This window comes from Balaenoptera physalus (genome assembly GCF_965194825.1).
Source record: "Balaenoptera physalus genome assembly, chromosome: 17".
In the NCBI taxonomy this organism is placed as follows: Eukaryota; Metazoa; Chordata; class Mammalia; order Artiodactyla; family Balaenopteridae; genus Balaenoptera; species Balaenoptera physalus.
This window is the reverse complement of record NC_138895.1, coordinates 18,274,365-18,297,939: the sequence shown is the minus strand read 5'-3', so window position 1 is coordinate 18,297,939 and position 23,575 is coordinate 18,274,365. Positions and strand designations below refer to the sequence as shown.

At 39.7% G+C, this 23,575-nt stretch overlaps 1 protein-coding gene across 14 annotated transcripts in view; it reads left to right on the top strand.

Annotated features, from left to right (window-relative positions):
* The window catches only part of STAU2 (staufen double-stranded RNA binding protein 2), a 302,893-nt gene that overhangs the window by 237,146 nt on the left and 42,172 nt on the right, over positions 1–23,575 (top strand). The gene's annotated exons all lie outside the window — the stretch shown is intronic.

Below are 23,575 nucleotides of genomic sequence, written 5' to 3'. Positions count from 1 at the left end.
ATAGCTCACTTCCTCTGTTTTTCCAAGCGGCTGCTCATTGTGCCAACTTCTTCAAGGAGCATTTTCTTACCTAAGCAACCCTGTAATGTTGTAATATATGCTGACAGTTCATTTATACAGTCCTTCTTGTTCCAAATGTTTTTATGTTCAATTACTGAAACTTAATCATCAGAAGAGATTGCATTTTCTCTAGCTCATGCAGCTTGGCTTAAATGTTAAGTTAATAGTACATTACTGAAATATAAGATTTCAAAGGTTTAAAAATTCAGTATCAAGAAAATTCATTAAAGTTTGAACTGATCACCTTTGAAATGATAGATAAGAGCTGTGTAAATGGTCACCTATAAATCACATATTTTAAGAGAAGTGAATTTGAAATTATAACAAACCAAGTCAATGATTGTTCATGATTGTCTAGACAAGTTGTGAGGGTTGGTTTGGTTTTGTTTTTGTTTTTTTCCTGATTTCTTCAAGTTCTTGTGGACATGCTTTTTGGTTTTATTTTACAGCCTCCTCTCCTCTTAATGTTATGTTGTTAAAATTCCTTCAAGCCAAGTGATTCTTTTTAATCTTTTATCAGCATGTTGAAACACTTTTTCTGTAACTCCATTTTTATGCTACTAGGAATAGATGCCAAAAAGGGAAGACCAACCACTCTATCCTCCAAAGTTGTTTCTTGTTTTAGGCTTTTAAATTCTTTTGCTGACCACTGACCACTCTGTGCTTGGGGCTTTTTAAAAAGTTTCTTGTGTAAGGTACAAAGCAAATATTAAATATTATTTCTGGTTCACATACAAGGAAATTAGAAAAGGTATGGGAGCTCTGTTTACCATTCTTTGTCGAGAAAACCACCAATTAAGCCGTCCCAATTGGCTAAATAGCACCATTTAATCTGAACCTAATTCTTCATGTGATCCCGAAAAAGAAGTTCTTAAGTTTTATTTAGTGAGTGGTTCAAATCAATTAACGATACATAAAAATATTGCAGTCCTCAATTATTGCTATATGATAAAATTTCTATACCACAATTAATGAGTCTTGATCTTTCTATGAAAAAATTAAGTAGTATATATAGCTTGTAACCTAAATAAAAGACTTCTGTTAAAAATAAAACTGAGTACATTTCATACAAATACGTAGTCTAGATCATATTAAATGAAAGGTTATATACTGAAATGACTTCTGCTACTGTTTCTTAAAAGGACTTTTTTGGCTTAGGGTGTTTGTGTGAGGGTGTGTGTTTGCATGTAGTAAGTTTACAAAGCGCCAAGGCAAGGACTTTCTTCTCCTTCCTTTGGATTCCTTTCATACCTAGAAATATGTCATGTATGCTGAAATAAACCAACTTGTTTACCATTCAAATGTCTATTAAATTTTTGAACTCAAAAAAAAAAAAAGAGCTTTTTTTAGATCATGAGTCTTTTTCCTTTGTTCTTTATGTTCTGAAGTTATAACTAGTAGCTATGGTGGCCCCAGTGGGAATTCTCTTGGATTTGGATTCAGGGAGAAATCTGCCACCTCACCTACAGACTCCCCGGCAGTGCGAACACAGGTCAGCTGCTCTACCTGTCAGTAATGAGGAATGTAGTACCTGCCTGGCAGAGTGATAGTGGGTATTAGATGAGATCATGTGTATAAAGAACCAAGTGCAGCCCTACACCTGAGAGGCGCTTTATACATGGTATAGACTAGCAGCAGCAGCAAAAAGCAGTTCTCTGGGTAAAAAAGTACATTTATATAAAAGGAAGAACAATCCCCCCTGTGTGGGATAGCACTCAAAAGACTATATATACACAGACCAACTGCACAGTAAGGAAACTTCACGGAGAAAAATGACCTACCTTCTGTACTAGACCTTAAGGAAAACAAAAGTTCTGCCCTGTAGAGTTGTTTGAAGAGGAGGGATTTTTTGACTCATCCTGCACTTTGATTCATCCCCAAGACTCGGTAGTCGCATGCAGTGAAAATTCATTATGATGTTTCCACAAGCAGCATTTCCTACCTTTAAAAATCATAGCTGAAAACTCAGAGCAATGAATGTTTCCCCATATTCCTGAAATATGATCCTATTTAAAACAAACGTTAGTTCTTTCTATAGTTGTTTATTCTGTTATTACACTTTAACCAGGAGTATTATTATATAACTAATTCAAAAACAGGCCTTTGGTTGGGGCAACATTATATAAATGTAAGGTTGCAGAAATACCCTTCTAGCTTGAGAAAAGTTTTTTGGGTTCACCTCCCCACCACCAATAAGTATTTTCATCCAGATACTTATTCCTAGAATCAGAAGTGAGAGCGGACTCTAGGCAATGACTCTCAAACTTTGGCAAGCTTTGAAATTCCCAGGTACACTTGTTAGAACACGGATTTCTGGGTCCCATTCCAGAAATCCTGATTCAGTAGGTCTGGAGTGGAGCCGGAGAATTTGCTTTCTATCGAGTTCCCAAGTGGTGCTGGTACTGCCAGTCTGGTGAATCACACTGCCCTGCTCTAAATGTCATCTTTTCAACCACACAGAACTTGTTAATGTATTGATGTTATGACTTTTGTCAGATATTTTATAGAGATGATTGTTCTATATACATGGTCGTCTGTTCTCTGCACTCAAAGATATTCAAAGAAGATCAAAAGAAAGCTGAAATGGCTATATCAATATGAGACGAGTAGATTTTAGAACAAAGATTATTACCAAAGATAAAGATGATCATTTCATGTAAAATAGATAGCTAGTGGGAAGCAGCTGCATAGCACAGGGAGATCAGCTTGGTGCTTTGTGACCACCTAGAGGGGTGGGATAGGGAGGGTGGGAGGGAGGTGCAAGAGGGAAGAAATATGGGGATATATGTGTATGTGTAGCTGATTCACTTTGTTATAAAGCAGAAACTAACACACCGTTGTAAAGCAATTATACTCCAATAAAGATGTTAAAAAAAATAAAATGGGTTTTCCAACTAAAAAAAAAAAGATGATCATTTCATGGTAATAAGGAGACCAGTTCATCAAGAGGACACAATCCTAAATGCTTATGCACTTATTAACAGAGCTTCAAAATTTATGAAGCAAAAACTGATAGAACTGCAAGGAGAAATAGACAAATCTACAATTATAGTCAGAGACTTCAACACCCCTTGCTCAATAACTGAGAGAACAAGTAGACAGAAAATCAGTAAGGGTATAGAAAACTTAAATACTATCAACCAACTTGACCCAGCTGACATTTACAGAACACTCCACTGAACACTATACACATTATTTGCAAGTACACATGGAACATTCACCTCTACAAACCATATTCTGGGCCATAACACAAGCCTCAATAAATTTAAAGGGATTCAAGTCACAAACTATGTTCTCTACTACAATAGGATTAAGTTCAAAATTAATAAAAGAAAAATAAATTGAAATTTTCCTATATTTGGAAGCTAAAAAGCACACTTCTAAATAATGGATGGGTCAAAGAAGAGATCACAAGGGAAATTAGATCGTATTTTGAATTGAATGAAAACAAGAATACAACTCATTAAAATTTGTCAGCATAGTTAAAGCAGTAATTATAGGGAAATTTATAGCACTAAGTGACTATATTAGAAAAAAAAGGTCTCAGATCAATGACCTCAGCTTTCACCTCCAAAGATTAAAAGAAGGAAAGCAAATAAACCCAAAGTAGAATAAATGAAATAACAAAGATGAGAGGAGAACTCAGTGAAATAGTAAACAAAAAGAAAAAAGGAAATCAGTGAAACCAAAACCTGGTTCTTGAAGATCCATAAAATTGATAAACCCCTGGCCAGGGTAGAGATCAGGACAAAAAGAGAAAAGACACAGATTTCCACTATCAGGGATGAGGGGTAACATTACTGCAGATTTTACAATCATTAAAAGCATAATAAAGAAATATTATGAACAGCTTTATGGCAATAAATTCAATAATTTATATGAAATGAACAAATTCTTTGAAAGACAAAAACATTCCAAGATGTTACTACTGATAGAAATTTCTGTCCTTATGTTGGAATGTGGGGTCTTTGGGGAAGAAATTTTTTTGGCCGCATGGCTGGTGGGATCTTAGTTTCCTGACCAGGGATTGAACCCGGGCCTCTGACAGTGAAAGCGCTGAGTCCTAACCACTGGACTGCCAGGGAATTCCCAGGGGTAGAAATTTTATAACACGTCCCGTGAGCAGAGAACAATTGGGTAAAGCTGACTATTCAGTAGACCCAAAGAAATACAATAGCCCTTGCCACACACTGTGCTTATAATAACTTCACCTGGTCTTACAGCTACAGCTGCTCTTGCTAGCATTTCGCCCTGTTTTCCTTTTATACTTGGCCTAAAATTTTTGCTCAGAAAGTGTTCCCTTTTCTTCATTGCAATGTGGCGTACAAATATGATGATGCTATTTCCCAGAAATATGCTTTTGTTTGCTAACAGGAGGATTAGAAAATAACGTTGAGGAACATTGCCAAAAAGCAGAACAAAAAGACAAAGAGATGGAAAATAAAAGTAGGAAAACAAAAGAGGTCCAACATCTAAATCTTATGAGTCTCAAAAAATAGAGTACAGTACAGAGAGGAAGGAAGGGAGTTTCCATATTGAAAAAACCCAGAGTGCATGACGAAATGGGTGAAAATCGCTCCCCACTAAAGCATATCATTGTGAAACTTCACAACATTGAGGACAAGGAGAAGAACTACAAGCTTCTAGAGATCACATGTAAAGGCTCAGAAATCATAATGGCTTTGGGTTTCCGAAAAGCAGTGCAGGAAGATGACACTGAAACAAAGCCTTCAGAATTCTGAAGGAAAATAGTCACCAACTAGAATTCTCTACCAACTCAAACTATTCATCAATAATGAGTGAACCAAATAAAGATAGATTCAGGCATGCAAAGTCTCAAAAGATTTACCTTCTGTGCCCCCTTTCTCAAAAGCCACCTTGAAAATATGCCCCCTCAAAGTGAGAGAAAGAGCAAAATAGGACACAGGAGCTCTGATATAGAAACAAGGCAGAGGCCATGTCCACGGGGAGGAAGAAGGGTAATCCCAGGATACGTCATGTATAATGCGGAGTGGAGCGGTATGATTCAAGAGCTAGACACCTTGACTGTTGTGAACGTTACTGGAAGTGTACAGACTTTTTAACCTGAAGACATTATGCCAGGTGAACCTGGCCCAGATCCTTTTCTGTATTTTTTTTCCCTTGATCATGTATTAATGAAGTTCCTACCTTCCTCCCCATGTCCCGCTTCCTGATTGTCTGAGGACACTTAATTCACTTCCGCCGATATATTCTCCTGTGAGCTGGAGGTAGAACATGGTGAGTTTAAAATCAGAGGCTACAAACCACAAAAAACCAAACAGCCCAATTCAATAATGGGCCAAGGACTTAAGTAGACTTCTCTTCAAACAAGGTATTCAAAGGGCCAATAGCACATGAATAGATATTCAGCATCACTTATGTTAGGGAAATGAAAGTAATAACTGCAGTAAGGTAGTACTACTTCATACTCATAAGGATGGCTACTGTCAAACACACAGAAAATAAGTGTTGGCAAGGATGTGGAGAAATTGGAACCCTTGTGCACCGTTGAAGAGAATGTAAAAATGAATGATGCAGCTGCTGTGGAAAACAGTGTAGCAGTTCCTCAAAAAATTAAACGTAGGATTACTATATGAGCCAGCAATTCCCCTTCTGGGTATATACCCAAAAGAATTAAAAGCAGGGACTCAAAGGGTTATTTGTACACCCACACAGCATTATTCATGGTAACCAGAATGTGGAAGCAACCCAAGTGTCCATCAACAGATGAACTGATAAATAAAATGTGGTGTATACATATAATGGGATATGATTCAACCTTAAAAAGGAAGGAAATTCTGATACTTGCTACAGTTGAGGACATTTTGCTAAGTGAGATAAGCCAGTCACAAAAAGACAAATACTGTACAGTTCCACTTACAGGAGGTACCTGTCTTCATAAAGACAGAAAGTAGAATGGTGGTTGCTAGGGGCTGGCAGTACAGAGTTTCAGTTGGGGAAAATGAAAAAGTTCTGGAGATGGATGGTGGTGATAGTTGCACAATAGTTGAATGTTAATGCCACTGCACTGTCCACTTTATTTATGTATTTATTTATTTACTTGGTTGGTTTCCTTTTTTTTTTTTTTTTTTTAGAGTATAATTGCTTTACAATGTTGTGTTAGTTTCTGCTGTACAATGAAGTGAATCAGCTATATGTATACCTATATCCCCTACCTCTTGGACCTCCCTCCCACTGCCCCCCCATCCCACCCACCTAGGTCATCACAGAGCACCGAGCTGAGCTTCCTGTGCTTTATAGCATGTTCCCACTAGCTATCAGTTTTACGCATGGTAGTGTATATATGTCAATCCTAATCTCCCAATTCGTCCCATCCTCCCCTTCCACCCCTGCATCCACATGTCCATTCTCTACGTCTATGTCTCTATTCCTGCCCTGCAAATAGATTCATCTGTACCATTTTTCTAGATTCCACATATATGTGTTACTATACGATATTTTTCTTCTTCTGGTTTACTTCACTCTGTATGACAGACTCTAGGTCCATCCACATCTCTACAAATGAGCCAATTTTGTTCCTTTTTATGGCTGAGTAATATTCCATTGTTTATATATGCCACATCTTCTTTATCCATTCATTTGTCGTTGGACATTTAGGTTGCTTCCGTGGCCTGGCTATTGTAAATAGTGCTGCAATGAACATTGGGGTACATGTGTCCTTTTGAATTATGGTTTTCTCAGGGTATATGCCCAGTAGTGGGATTGCTGGGTTGTATGGTAGTTCTATTTTTAGTTTTTTAAGGAACCTCCATACTGTTCTCCATAGTGGCTCTATCAATTTACATTCCCACCAACAGTGCAAGAGGGTTCCCTTTTCTCCACACCCTCTCCAGCATCTACTGTTTGTAGATTTCTTGATGATGCCCATTCTGACCGGTGTGAGGTGATACCTCATTGTAGTTTTGATTTGCATTTCTCTAATAATTCGTACTGTCCACTTTAAAATGGTTAAAATGGTAAATTTTATGTTATGTGCATTTTGGCACAATAAAAAAATGCAGAAGATAAAGAGCAGCCTACACCTGACCACAATCCTGCCAGATGTCTGGTTCTTGGTCGGCACTGTGGCTGTGACCTTGGCCTAGAGGTGGTGAGACCTCTGTCTCTCAGGGCTTGCTCAGCTGCCCTCTGACTTCTGCAGTAGACGCTCTTGCAAATCCTCAAAGAACCTGAACCAGGCTGGGCCCCTGTTTAGTCTGCCTTCTCCTGACCTTCCATCTAGTAACAGCAATATTGCTCGAATTTCTTTAGACCGCTAGGTCTGTGCTTGCTGTGAGGTTTTCCAAAACTAAACCCAAGTGTTGTTTAGGCAGTAGGATATAGATGGTAAAGTTATAAAGAAAAACCAAGGAATGTTGGCACAAAAACAAGATAATGGTCACTCATAGGAAGGGAGTAGGAGGCAACTGGGGAAGGAGATTTTAGGGCTTTTTCAAGATACTAGTCGTGTTCTATTTCTTATCCTAAGACGTGGGTACACGGATGTTTGTTGATTTTTTTAAAAATAAATTTATATATATGCACTCTTTGTATTATACTTTTCATAACGAGAATTTTTTTTAATTAATTTTATTTTATTTAGTTTTGGCTGCATTGGGTCTTCGTTGCTGCGCGCGGGCTTTCTCTAGTTGCGGCGAGCTGGGGCTACTCTTCGTTGTGGTGCGCGGGCTTCTCATTGCGGTGGTTTCTCTTGTTGCGGAGCACGGGCTCTAGGCGTGTGGGCTTCAGTAGTTGTGGCACGCGGGCTCAGTAGTTGTGGCACACGGGCTTAGTTGCTCCGCAGCATGTGGGATCTTCCCGGACCAGGGCTCGAACCCGTGTCCCCTGCATCGGCAGGCGGATTCTTAACCACTGCGCCACCAAGGAAGCCCCTGTAATGAGAATTTTAAAAAATACTTCAAGTAATTAACATCAGAGTGAATGTAGCCACAAGTATGGCGTACTCAAATTTACGGTGGTAGCTTTACTTCCCAGTGTCACGTTGAACTACAAGAATTATGAGTCTGGGGCTTCCCTGGTGGCACAGTGGTTGAGAGTCTGCCTGCCAGTGCAGGGGACACGGGTTCGAGCCCTGGTCTGGGAAGATCCCACATGCCGCGGAGCAACTAGGCCCGTGAGCCACAATTACTGAGCCTGCGCGTCTGGAGCCTGTGCTCCACAACAAGAGAGGCCGCGATAGTGAGAGGCCCGCGCACCGCGATGAAGAGTGGACCCCACTTGCCGCAACTAGAGAAAGCCCTCGCACAGAAACGAAGACTCAACACAGCCATAAATAAATTTAAAAAATTAAAAAAAAAAAAAAAAAAGAATTATGAGTCTGTATTTTAGTACGCTTCGTAATCTGTTGGAAGGACTTGCTTCAGTCTCTCAGTGCGTAAGTCACAGTGCTTGGCCTCTCTTTGCTATCCTCCACTTCTAGTTTGGTTCTCACAGATTTTGTGTTTATTTGGTAACAAAGACTTCTTAAAGTAAACCAGTTATATTTGAGTTTGTGATTACAATCTGTCCTAAGCATTACCTGTAATAAACTGCAAATGCTTTTAGATTGGGCTCTTGAATATAGCCATTCCATGGCCACATATTATTTCTACATATTTAATTTGGGAGGTGCTTAAATCATAGATTGGACCTCCTTTCTGCATGTGTTTTGTGCATGTTTTATTTCTGCATGTAGACTAAGAGTCTCATATCCATAATACAACTAAGTCCTCCCTTCTTTTGTGTCACCACCCAACCTAGTACACATTAATACATCTGTACTCATCACACTTCTATTGAAATGTATTTACTTATCAGTGCTTCACATCAGGTTGTGAGCTCCTCAGAGAGCAATGATCATGCCTTATTCCTTATCTTTATCTCTTCATTGCAAGATCATGCTGGGTAAATAAGAAATATTGTATTTTGGGCAGAGGGAACAGCATGAACAAAACCACAGAGGCCTGAAGGAGACATGAGGGCATAGAACGATTGCCGCATAGCCAGAGGGACTGGTGTGGGAAAGTGCGGTGGGGTAGAGGCTGGAAGAGTAGGCTGGGGGTGGATTGTAATAATCCTGGATTGCCACTTGTAGAAATTTGAACTTGATTCTGTAGATGATCGTTAACAACAGATGATGTTCAAGACATGACATGTTGGATCTGTGTTTTAGAAAACTAGCTCTGTCAGCATCTATGTTTGATGACATGGGAGAGAGATTAGAGTCAGGGAAACCAGAAAGGAGGCTGACTAGAGCAGTAGAAGGAAAGGCACATTGACTCTGTGTTTTTTTGTTTTTCTTTTCCTGAAGCCATTCACTTTAATGTATCTGTGTTCCTAAAGGTATTTTGAGAGGGATGTAAAATTTTTCAGAAACTTTGGAATAAGATAATCTATTTCAAATATGCGCAGTAAAGTGTTCTTTTTCGGCCTCCACACACATACATAAATATCTACATATATATGTAGATATATATGCATACACATATATATACATGTGTAGATCGTGTTTAAATATATCTGTATTAGAAAATAATCCTGCTCAAAGCATTGATAGTTGTCATTAGTTATAAATTTTATAATTCTTAACAGTAGTTTTCTTAAGGACTTGTTTAGCCCATTTCTCTGCTGTATTACAATTTTCATTTTTATATCACGCATTCGTTTTTACACAACCAGCAAGTGTCAAAGCTTCCCCCATTGTGTGTGTACACGTGTGTGTGCACATGCACTCATGAATGCAAGTTGTAGATAAAGAAGATGAGGCAAGATGGGAGGACTACAGGAAGAGAAAAAAAAAAGTTTAAGGAAGAGCTGGAGGAATCCAGCCTCAGGCCAGGAAGCGAAGGTTCCTTGGTAAGTTTCCATTCTGATCCTAAGTTTAACTTACTGAGGAACTGTTTTATAAGTTGATCCAGAAATAATCAGTGTCTAAAATTCAATCTGTTAAAAAAAAATTCAGACACAATTGGGGGAAATTTGAACACTGGCTGATGTTTTACGGTATTAAGGAATTGTTAACTTTTTTTAGGTATGATAATGGTGTTATGGTTATGTTTTTATTTTTTTATTTTTACTTTTTGGCTGTGTTGGGTCTTCGTTGCTGCGTGTGGGCTTTTCTCTAGCTGCGGTGAGCGGGGGCCACTCTTCATTGCTGTGTGCGGGCTTCTCATTGCGGTGGCTTCTCTTGTTGCGGAGCACAGGCTCTAGGCGCGCGGGCTTCAGTAGTTGTGGCTCACGGGCTCTAGCGCGCAGGCTCAGTAGTTGTGACGCAGGGGCTTAGTTACTCCATGGCATTTGGGATCTTCCCGGACCAGGGATCAAACCAGTGTCCCCTGCAATGGCAGGTAGATTCTTAACCACTGCGCCACCAGGGAAGCCCCGTGGTTATGTTTTTAAAGAGTCCTTATCTTTTGGAGATTTATACTAAGACATTTACCAATGCAGTGATATAGTGGTTGAGATTTGCATTAAATTAATTCAGGAGTTGGGAAGTTGGATGGGCATTTAGATGAAACAAGATTGGCCATGAGTTGGCAGTTGTTGAAACTGGGGCATGGGTTCATGGGGGTTCGTTGTACTGTTCTATCTACTTTTGTATACGTTTAAATTTTTTTAGGAAAAGAAAGAAACAAGTGAAATCAGTGAACTAATTCAACTACTCAGGCTCATAGGTCTTTGATTAATAATCAGATATGCAGCCATCCATGAATTTCAGCCATCTGTCTGTCTAATCTATTTGTCCATCTATCCGTCTACAGGCTTTGACTTATTTCAAAAAAAGATTTAAAATGACTTAAAAAACTCGATGACATTGTTTAAGGGGAGGAATTGAGGAATTAAGAAAAAGACTTAAAAATAAGACTGGGATGAGATATACAAAATGCACACAATGGGTTTCTGTGCATTTACTAGAGGTGCATCATGGATTTGCCCATTAACTTCTTGGCAGCCCTTGTAAAACAAAGGACATGATCAGTTTTGTGAAGTATAGCATCATCTGGTAAATCTAGTTATCAGGTGACTTGAAATATACTCATGTAAATAGTTTATACTGCTGTATCTTGAGGCCTGTTGACAAGGTATAGGAAAGTGGAGGGAAAGAAAAACTAACATTTATAGAGCATCTACTACGTGTCAAGTGTTATGCTAGATACTCATATACATTGTCTTTAACCTTTAACCTTATTCTGTTAATAAGGATTCTTAATTGCATTTACTTTAGAAGGTATCTTTTTTTTTTTTTCCTACTTGTTCCTAAAGTCTGGGCACTTGCAATTCCCTTATGTACTTTATTTCCTTACTACAAAACAAAAAAACAAAAAAACACACACACACACACACATATACACACACACGTATTGCTAACATTAGTACCAACATTTGTGCTAACTTTTAGCGTCAGACAATAGACACTTGATAATGATTGGTTTGTAGAAATTCTTCTATAGAGAAAGTTATCTAAATGGTGCTTATTCTTCATATTTTCTCTTTTTTTAAATTTATTTAATTTATTTTATTTTTGGCTGTGTTGGGTCTTCGTTGCTGCACGTGGGCTTTTCTCTAGTTGCAACGAGCAGGGGCTACTCTTCATTGCGGTGCGCCGGCTTCTCATTGTGGTGGCTTCTCTTGTTGCGGAGCACGGGCTCTAGGTGCGCAGGCTTCAGTAGTTGTGGCACACGGGCTCAGTAGTTGTGGTGCATGGGCTTAGTTGCCCCGCGGCATGTGGGATCTTCCTGGACCAGGGCTCGAACCCGTGTCCCCTGCATTGACAGGCGGATTCTTAACCACTGCACCACCCAGGAAGCCCCTTCATATTTTCAACCTTGTGCCTCAGCATGTCCAGACCTAATAATTTTCTTATGCCTCCAAAACCGCTTTGGCTCTGATGTTCCTTGCCCCAGAGGAGGGCAGCAAGACTCATCCGGTTGCCCAACCTGTTGCCTAAGATAGAAACTTGGGCAACCCAGGCTGCATTTCTGACACCTTCCTCACCTCACTCTCGTCCTCCTCAGCATCTGCAGAACTTCTGTCCATCCTCATGAGCCCCGCCCTCGGTTGAACACTGTCATCTGTAGCCTGACTGTGGCAATTGTCCTCCCTCCCTGTTCTCACGTCTGTCCCCCTCCAGTTCTTTCTACGCGGCAGCCAAATTGATTTTCCAAAGTGCAAGGCTGTTTGTATCATTTGTCCACTTAAATACTTCAAAGAAGTGGCCTTTAAACTTTTGGGCTGTGGCTTACAATAAGAAATAAATTTAACATCATGACCCAATACACACATAAATATATCAACAAGTGTTAGGTTTTTTATCCTGTCCTGTCCTATTCTGTTTTGATCTCTTTTGTTGAGAAAGTAATGCTGGTTGAAACCCATGAAAATGATTTCAGAGCTAACTAATAGATGAGATCCTACAGTGTGAAAAGCACTGCTTTTTGTGATTCTTACGGCGCAAAGGATAAAAACCAACCTCTGTAACGAGGATGATGGGGCTCTTCATACTCTGCCACCTGCTTATCTCTGTAGCCCCAACCCTTGCCTCTGCCACCTCGTGTCCCAGCTTTCCTGAACCCCTGACAGTCCCAGAGTGGTGCTGTCCTCTTTTGCCTTTGACAACTCTCCCATCTGCCTGGTTAACTCTTCCCATCCTTCCTGTGACAGCTTCAATGTCACTTCCTTTAGGAAGTGTTACTTATAACATTTATAAGTGTTTATCATATACCAGTCACTCTGCTAAACCCTTCACATGGATTATCTCATTTAAGCTCCAATTGCCAGAATAGGTGCTCAAGAAGTATTTGTTAGATGCATTGATCTCATATCACGCCCACCCCCAGTTGTTGTTTAGGACTAGAATGGTATGTAATTAATATTTTCTCTATGCTCGAATTTCTACAGTACTTAGAACCCACTTGTGAGCATTTATCTCTGTGTGTCTGCTGAGCCTATGGCCAACGGGTCCATCCATGGGTACAAGGGCCATGAGAGATGTTACCATTTCTTCAGGAAATGAGAGGAAAGTGCAGTTTATACCCAATCATCTGAGAGCCTTAGATGAGAATGCATTCAGATCCTAACGTCTGCCACAAAATTTTATGTTGTTAATTCATTTGTTCGATGGTTCCTTTTAACCTAGTTTCATCCTGCAATTCCTATTATTAGAAGTGTACTGAATCAGACTATAATGCTACACAGCCGTGGTCAAGGAAACTTAAATTTTTAATCTGAATAAGAGTCACAGTGCCAAGTCACAGTACATTACCCATAATACAAAGCCAGAAGGTAAATCGGTTAAAAAATAATGAAATTACTTTGCTCTACAGTTAGTGAGTCAGAGCCATACGCTTCCTGGGAAATGGAATGAACACTGTAAATGGTTTCAACTTCAGATAATTATTACTATTTACAAATAGTAATGACCCACAGCAGGTAAATAGTCCTTGAAAGGCCATTGTAAGGTAAAAATAGCCCAAGTGTGCATAAGTGTACACTTGATATATTTTTAAAAATTGAATACATCTGTGTGACCAGTAGCCTGAAGCTAAGAAGTTATAGATAACATCAAATCTATCTCAGATATATGTCTTCAGATGTATGTCGGAGGGTCTGATAAATTCTGTTCTGGCTGGTCTGAGGACATTTAGTGCTCTTCTGACAATATGTGTTCTTCAACAAGAAAATAAAATAGCCAACACAGCTCCCATTGGTAAAAATAATCATAATTTCCAATATATTAGTATTTTTTAAAAGATAGTATTAACATATGAGTTCCTAAACTGATATTATCCAGTTTCTAAAAAATCAATAATCACATAGGAACACATACTTTCTTGGCCTTGCTCTTTAGAATGTGTAAATATCACAGTAAATTAAAATTTTAGTGTTGGCCCGTTAGAACTTCATTTCATACCATCTCTTTTTAGTTGTTCATGATTCTCTGAATCAACAATAAAATGGAAGCCAGAAAGCTAGAGCAAAAGTGAATTGGTTTAGTAGTTAGGGAACCTGAATTCTAGTCCATATTCTGCTTTTGCATATCTGTCTGGCCACAGGCATATCATTTAACCTCTATGGGTCTCAGTTTCTTGATCTATAAAATGGGGGTGTTAAAAATCATAACATGATCATTTGCAAAGGGATCTTCAATGATTCTAAATTAGCATTAAATGAGACCCTGATCATATATCAATGGGAAAACCCTTTGTCAATTTAAAGAAATTCAGTAGATGGTTTTGATTCACTGTTTAGATTTCTGTCATAGAGAGGATATGGCATCTCCACGGTTTTTAAGACATCTCAAAAGTAGAACAAAATCCAAATAACCAAAATATCATCTGCTGAATTCAGAGTATCTATCCATGGATCTCTAAATCCATGACCCATGGAAGCAACCTAAATGCCCATCGACAGACAAATGGATAAAGAAGTTGTGGTACATATATACAATGGAATATTACTCAGCCATAAAAAGGAATGAAATTGAGTCATTTGTTGAGACGTGGATGGATCTAGAGACTGTCATACAGAGTGAAGTAAGTCAGAAAGAGAAAAACAAATATCATATATTAACGCATGTATGTGGAACCTAGAAAAATGGTACAGATGAACCGGTTTGCAGGGCAGAATTTGAGACACAGATATAGAGAACAAACGTATGGACACCAAGGGGGGAAAACCATGGTGGGGTGGGGATGGTGGTGTGCTGAACTGGGCAATTGGGATTGACATGTATAGACTGATGTGTATAAAATTGATGACTAATAAGAACCTGCAGTATAAAAAGACAAACAAACAAACCAAAAAAACAACTAATACTAAACTTTCTTTGGGTTATTTGTATGGAAATATGTTAATATAAATGTTTCAGACATTACATGAAATTTCTAAAAATCTTATATGTTCTGGTATAATGTTATAAGTCATAATTCTAGTTATTACTTTAAAATGTATATCTCAGAAATAACTAAAAAATAAATAAATAAATAAAAAATAAATCCATGACCCATTGAATTTACAGATGCTTTTACTGAATCCATGATTTACAGTAAAAGTAAAAGTACTTATCTATATATTCTGTGTCTCAATCTTAAGCCTCAGAAACCAATCAAATTTCTGTTCATCAGTTGCTTCCCGATCCACGGGAGCTAGGAAGTTTGAAAACAGGTGGTATCACAGTACTGGTCAGAACAAATCTAACTGAATCCCGTCAACTTAGAGGCTGCTTCACTTTTTTAAAATGTCTTACTGAAGTAAAACATACCACGGGGAAAAGTCCATAAGTACACACTTGATGTATTTTCAAAAATTGAACACATCTATTTAACCAGTAGCCTGATCAAGAAACACACCGACATCCCAGAAGCCCCCACTGTGTCCCTTTCAGTCGCACCCCCTTCCTCAAAGGTCCCAACAACATCATTTAGTTGTGCTTGTTTTTGTACCTTGCATAAACGGAATCTTGCTGTAAATACTCTTTGGTGATTTCTTTCACTCAATTTTATATTTATATATAGTGTTGAGTGTAACTGCAGGTTGTTCATTGTCATTGCTGTTTAATATTCCGTGACTGGACTACCCACAGTTTATCTTTTTCAGTTTTTGGCTATTATGAATATTGTTATGTACCTTCTTTTATATCCTTTGGAGAACATACGAACCCACTTCCAATGGAGAGACTGATCCATTTTTAAATGTAGCCTTCTGTGATACATTGGCATGTGGACTATTGATCTGTTGGAAGGTTGGGTAGAAATTAGCTTTATAATGTATCAAAAGGCATGAATTAATTTTCGTTCAAACCAGCCTACTTTTTTTCTCTTCTCTTCCCAACAGACACACCCATTAACATGGGAGGTAAATGGGACGCACGTCCTGTGCATGAGGAGAGACAAATTGAGCAAAGCTGAGGAACACTCAGTCCTAAGCAATACTTAGAGATACAAAGTGGTAGTTTTTGGCTTTGCTTTTGTTTGTTAACAGAGCAGCAATTTGTGGGTAGAAAAAACTTTAGGTAGGGTAAACTTAAAGTTTCAGATTCACCAAAACTTTTTCTAATGTTTTTCCCTTACATATCATGGTAAGTTGACAGTAATTAGATCAGGAAATAACTCATCCCCCAAACTTGGTCACCCAACTTTTATCTTATACTGTATTAGACAGTCTCCCTTTTACTGCCCCAAACTATGCAGTTCTGATGTATGTTGGCAGGCATTTCAAGAGAAAAATGCCTGCAGACTCTAGGCATATGATGAAGGCCTTAACCATTTTCAGACACTCCTCTTCGAGCTTGCTGAGGTATTTGGGGGTTTGTTTTGTTTTTTTAACCATTTAGACCACTCGCCACCACAAATTCTTAAAGGATTTATAGTTGATAAATCATTCTTGCAGACAGTATTTCATTGGATTGTCTTAACAACTCTCTGGGGGTAGACGAGAAAGGTTGTGTGGATCACAGAGCATATGAAAATGTTCTATTCCAATTTGGAAAGTGCCATCCGTTTGCAACTGATTTTATTACGGGTTATTTATTATTTTTGTAACTGGCAGTTTCCAAACTTCTCCATCTCTCTTCTTCTCACAATACCCCTTGTTATTTTCCCCTCGACGTAGGGGTGAGGCAGCTGGTAGAATGCTGCCCTAAGCTTTCCATTGCTTGGAGCATCTTCTGATCCAACTTTTCATTTTATTTTTTAGCCAGTAAGCACTTAATCCTTTGGACGGTGTTATATTAGAAAGTGTTAGACTAGGCAGCAGCTTGTCATATGGCATCACTGGCAAATCCAGGCCTCGGGCTGTTTCTCTGTCTCCCAGGCCAGTGTTCAGATCACTAGAAAACGTTAAGCTGCAGGCCCCAAGGGGGAGAAGGTGCTAGTCACTCACAGGGTTCTTCTGGTTTCTTTGCATATCCCTGTATCTGAGGTCTGCAAAAATGCCCAGCATACACATTACTCGGTCTTGAGGCGTGTGGATTTTTGCCCTATATTCCAACCACGTGGCTCAGACCACGTAAGCTTGGATGGGATGCTGCTTTTTAAACACCATACTTCACGGGCACTCTGCTGCCCTTTAACGTGTGCATGTTCTTTCATTTGACTAGCCTATACATTTGTTTCCACAGAAATATCATTTGATCTGGGATTTTCAGAGCATATTAAACCTATTTTCCCCAGTCTGCAGCTTTACGTATTCCAGAGACCGAGTATTCTCATTTAGATGGTAACGTACAGAACAGTATTGCTGAACACCGCTTCTACCCACCTTAAGCTACCAGCCTGAGTGGTGCGGGGGCTTTCTTATCACCTCCACGAACAGATTTCTTGGGCTGCGAGCACTGTCAATACTATAATTCACCATTATTTGAAGAATGACAGTTTTATGGAAGCACTTCTTCCTCCATCATGCTGGCATTCACCTGGGCTATTACAAATTATGTGGAGTACCATATTTTTTTTTTTCTGAAATAACTTAAACTGGGAGAAGGTTCTGTGGTACATTGTTTAATTTCTTAAATGTGCTGCTGAGTCATTTCCCCTTCGTAACTGAGCTAGTTTTCACCAGTACCTTTAATTACATCAGGTCTTTTTTAATAAAGCTCATTTTTATTGACTTTCTAACTTAATGAATTCTTCTTGGTGAAACAGGAGCTTACTGGCACAGCATATAAAATGACCCCTTATTACAGCTGAAAGTGGGTTGCATTTTTCTATCTCCTTTCTCTATTAGCAGTGTATGTTTCTTCTTTTTTTATGCCGAATTAAATCGACCAAAATCGACACACTTGTAGCTAAACACACAGGATAAAAAATTCATTCTACTGAAGAATAAGCAAAGACATTTTCATTTTGCCTGGGGTTGCTTTCGTGTGAGGCTAACTTTTATTTACCTTCACTATGCCCTCCCCCAGTCCTATCTCCCTATACCCACCCCTCCCCCTCCCCGTGGTTACCATGTGTAATTCACAGTTTTATCTCCATGCTAATAGTCCATTAGCAGCAGCGTTTTGATTGGGTGTTACCCAGCTGTGTAGCTTTTTATGAAGCTTTATTTTAAACCCAGTCATCCCTCCTTAGCACATCAGTTTTCCTTCTCATGTTTGGACAGATCTGTCCTTCCCCACCCAGTTTTAGTACACCATCACCCCACACACTGATTAGAGGCAAGTCCATTCTGCATTCCGTTCCTGCATCTCTGCTCCCACATGGTGTTAACGGGGTTGGCCTTTGGCTTAACCAATGTGGGGATGTGCTATCTGACAAAGTTAAGGCGAGGTCCCCTAATCTGAAAAATCTCTTTTCCACTCGTCTTATCCTATTGCACAATGCCCCACATCATACCTGTGTTCCCTATTGCAGTACTTTGCATTCTGATATTAATGGCTACTATTAAACTGTAAATATTTTAAGAGAGGGCTAACCCACCTCATCTTAGCTTGAATTTCTTCCTTCCTTCCTTCCTTCCTCTCTCTCTCCCCCTCCCTCCTTCCCTCCTCCCTCCCTCCCTTCCTCCTTTCCTTCATTCCTTTCTTCATTCTTTTCTTTCTTTTTCACTTGCAGAGGCAATTAACCAAGAATTGGAGTCTGAGAAAATGAAACATAAGATAGTTGAGTTATTGGGGAGAAGAGAGAGAAACAGAAAATCCTGGGAAATGGGGCCCACCCTAAAATGGCATTCGGGAGTGCTGATTTAGGAGAACTAAAAACCATTAGGGTTGGGGGTGGGTAGGAGGGAGAAGTGAAAAGTGAAGAGCAAATGGTGACATCAGATCATGAAAAAGGGAGACTCTGAAAGAAAGCAGTCTGATCTCCTACTCAGTTTTATTGGAAGCATGCCTACGTATTATTCCTGGAAACTCGTGGTGGCACCGCTTCAGCAGTTCATCTTAATGGGCTACTCCACCCACTGCCTCTATTACTTTTCATGTACTATTTAATTAGATTCATTATCCCAAGCCCACGGCATAGCTTGCTTGTCCCATGATCCCGTTCTTCTGTCCACTTACGCAGGTTCTGTCACAGCTGGGCATGGGGTGTTGAAGCACAGGTTGACGGATCCAAAAACCTTCCCTAACTCCCTTCTGCCTGAAATTCTTCTCTTTATAGAGACAAAAACAAACAAACAAACAAACAAGCCCCACCAAAACAAGACTGGTAGTTATTTTCCCAGACTCCCTTGCAGCTGGGGGTGGCCATGTCACTGAAATTTGCCATCAAGACATAAAGGCATATCTGCCTACAAGCTTCTGAGAAAACTGGCTAACAGCCTAATCCAACCCTGAATGTAGTAATTTGAAAAACAAATCTGGACTTCTTAATGAAGGGTCAATCCTTACAACGACCCTATAAAAGTATAGCATGATATCATCTTAAGAAGAAACTAAGATTCAGAGAAGCTAAGTTACTTGCCCGAAGTGACAGAGCCTGTGAGTTTTAAGAGAGAGACCTAAAACCAGAGCTTCTGAATTAAAATGGGACAATCAGGCCCCTTCCACTGCTTTGTGCTGCCTGTTTGTCACCCTTCCATAAAAATAAAATATATCTGCACATTTAAAAAGTCACATCAATTAGATAGTCACTCATAAATCTGTTCAGCTGTTTCCCATTTTTCCTGGATTGCAGCTTGGTTCTCCAGGCAGCTTTGCTTTAACTCTGGCTTTAATCTGATTCTTCCCAGGTGCCCTCTGTCTGGATATTTTTTCATGTGTGTTCTTGCCTAGCAGAAGTAGTCACTTGCTAATCTACTTTTCACTCTGTTTCCTTTGACCCACATTATTTTCCTTTCTTGAATTGACATGGATAGAACCCATGCAACAGCACTAGCCCTCAACCTGTCTTCTTCAGAGACTACAAAAAATAGTGTTTCACTTATTTCCCTGTTTCGTCAAATAGGCATCCTACCATGTCTGTCCCGGAATCTTTGTATCTCCCAATCCTTCTACTCGGTCTTCTATCCAAACATTCTTTCTAAGATGACACAGAAGAAGAAACAGGTGCACCTTTTTCTAATAGGAAATCTGGTAATCTGGTGGATAGAGCAGAAGATGTGGCTTCTTGCCCAACCCTACCATCATTTGAATCTGGGGCTGGGTCACTTATCCTCTCCGTTTGTCTTCGTTTGGGCTACTTTCACAAAATACCATAGACTAGATGGATTAAGTAACAGAAATATATTTCTCATAGTTCTAGGGGCTGAGAAGTCCAAGATCAGGGTGCCATCATGGTCTGTTTCTCGTAGGGGCCCTCTTCCTGGTTTGCAGATGGCCGTCTTCTTGCTGTGCCCTCACCTGGCAAAGAGAGAGAGAGCTTCTCTCTCGTGTTTCTTCTTGTAAGGGTGCTAATCCCATTCGTGAGGGCTCTAACCTCATGACCTAATTATCTCCCAAAGGCCTTATCTCCAAATACCATCACATTGGGGATTAGGCTTCAACATATGAATCTGGGCAGGGGAGTCAGTCCACAGCACTGTCCTTTGTTTTCCTACCCGTAAAATGGGATAAATGATATCTTTCCCACCTTACCTTAGAGGGACATTATGACCAGGCATAGTCCTTGATCTTGGAAAATTGAAGATTAGAAGGCAAGTGTTCCCACACTGAATCCACTGGAGGAGATAGTCTTGTAAACAGAAAGTCTTGATTTATGGAAGTGCTAAAGAAATGTGTGCATATGATATGGGAACCCAGTCTGGCAGTTCAGAAAAACCTTCCTGAGGAGTTTATGCCTGCGCCTTGACAGACAAACAAAGGAAAAGGAGAAAAGAACATTTCAGGCAAGAGAGACTGCGCTGACAGAGAAATGACACAGAAACTAGATGATGGGTCTCAGCAGGGCACAGGCCTGGTATTGTAGGCAAGGACTGGGCCACCGTTAGCCTCTTGAGGGCAGGGATGATGTCCCAATTATCTTTGTACCCCTGGCATCTAGCAAAGCACCTGGTATCAAGGGAGGTGGAGCTCAGTAATTGTTTATTGTGTTGAATGAATAGAGGGCTTACAGGAAATCACACAAATACCTATAATCCAAAGTAGACATTGGCAGGGACTGTAAGGGAGATGCAGATAAAATGTCCTGGGACACCAGTGGTGAGAGAGTGTGAGGGTGAGGAAGGCAGAGGTGGCTCCCCAGAGAAGAAGGCTTTGAAATCGGCCTTCGAGGATGGATGGTGAGATTTATCCAAGTAGCTTCTCTCATTTTGCTCTTCTGTGTCACAGTCTTCTATTTACCAACCTCTTGACACTGGCTTAGGTTTCCCTCCACCCCCTTTTCTTCCTGGCTTCCTTCCTGGATTATTTCTTTCATCCTGCTTAGAAACCCTTCATCCTCTCTAACAAGCCAGAGGCTGGAAGGTGTTGCTCAAGCCCTTTCACCTCTCCTCTACAGGAATTTTATTACAAAGACTGGGGAAATAATAGCTGGCAAAATTATTTTTTTTTAACCCCCAGAAATACAGTCTAAAAGAAAGAAGAACTCACATTTTTTTGCCACATTAAAAATGAAAAGAACATACAAATAGTAAAGATGATTGAGTAAATTCGTGAAAAACAGCTATGGGATTACCCCATGGTGTTTCACATTAAAGCAATGCAATTTAGGGACTGCCATTCGGGTTTGTGAGATCTACAGGTATGCTATTCTAAAATGCAAATGCGCTTCCCTAGCATTTGATGAACTGGTCAAAAGATAAAGATGAAAACGTTTGGGCATAACCCGACCATAGCATATACTGCCTTTAAACTCAGGGGTCAGAAAACCAGAACAATGAAGACACAAAGAAAAGGCAATGGAGAACAAGGGATATTAAGTGCCGTTGTGGTATAACTAAGCAATACATGTACACACATATACATGTGTGCACACACATGTGTTTAAAGGATGACAACTAAGGAGGCTATGATAGACATACGGAACTATTCATGTTCAATGTCAGTCGCAACAAATCCAAAGTGGCCATTCCTGGGAAGGTTTAGGAGAAGGCGAGTTTTAAACCACTAGCGGGGAGAGAAGTTAATCACCTCCCTTAAAAAATATATACAGCTACCTAAGCTTGGTTTAAAAGAGATAATTAGTGTGAAGAAATAATTAAGAAATAAAAAGTAGGGACTTGCCTGGTGGCCCAGTGGTTAAGAATCCGCCTTCCAATGCAGGGGATGCAGGTTCGATCCCTGGTTGGGGAACTAAGATCCCACATGCCGTGGGGCAACTAAGCCCACTCGCCGCAACTACTGAGCCCACGTGCTATGGAGCCTGTGTGCCACAGCTAGAGAGAAGCCCGCGTGCTGCAACGAAGAGCCCACATGCTGCAACTAAGACCTGATGCAGCCAAGTAAATAAATAAATAAATATTTTTTAAAAAAGAAATAAAAAATGAATCACCCTAATATCTCCACTAACAAAGAAGATGGGTCTAACACATTTTCCAGTCAAATACATTCCTACTAAATGCAGAAACTAAGTAAGGAGGATAGGCTGTATTCTAGGATATCATAAAGGAACTGTGATTTAAAAAACTGCCATCAAATACTTAATAAAATATTATCACAAGTGCTGGAAAACATAAAATATGCCTCCAAAAAGATTTGAAATGTTTATCATGTCTTTAAACCGTTGAGCATTGAATCAGATACCCCAGCACTGTTTGGCCATGCTGCCCGAGTGACCAGGAAATTGGGCCAGACCCAAGCTGTCGGTGCGTGTGGGCTGACACACACACCGGCCCACACGGGTCCCCCCAGTGGAGGGACTGGGGGTCAGCTCTCTGCCACCTGAATTTCCTCCTTTGCAGGTCTCTGCTCTTTGAAGAGCAAGGCTGTATAAGAATTCAAGAAGAAATAATAGTTTCTTGGCAAGTGTAGAAAACATCGTGTTGATGTTTATTCTTCCATTTACTTTGGTTGCATACATAAATTATGCTGAGAAAATAGCAGTATCCTCCAACAGGCAATGAGCTCATTTGAGCTGTATCTTCCTAAAATGATATCACAAAAACAAATCCACCCCCTCTAAAATTGCTTACAAAGAGTAGATCTTTTCTCATGCTGAAAGAGATTATTCTTATTTGCAGGTTGATGATACAACTTCATCTATCTTCCCAACTTCCGTTCTTTTAAGCATGTTATTACAAGCCCTGTTCAACTTGGATTCCTTTTTTTAATGTTTCCTTTGATTCTTCTGTTTCCATTTTTTTAATGCTCTGTTTTTAAAAGTTTCCTTGCATTTCCTGAAACCCTTAGAGCGTTTCAAGAGAAACATTGAGCTATTTAGGCTGCAGTTGTGTGTGTGTGCGTGTGTGGTGTGTGTTTAAATCCAATGCTCCCTGCGAACAAATGTTGTATTGTACATTCTACGGAGCTGCTTCCTTTCCTTCTTGAACACAGCACCTGGTGTTACTGGTTTCAAGGAATATTTCAAGATTGGCAGTTGGAGTCTCTTCATAGAAGTGTAACAGTGCTTCCCAGAAAGCTTGAAAAATGATATTCAAAGTGAAGGAGAATAGAAAGTAG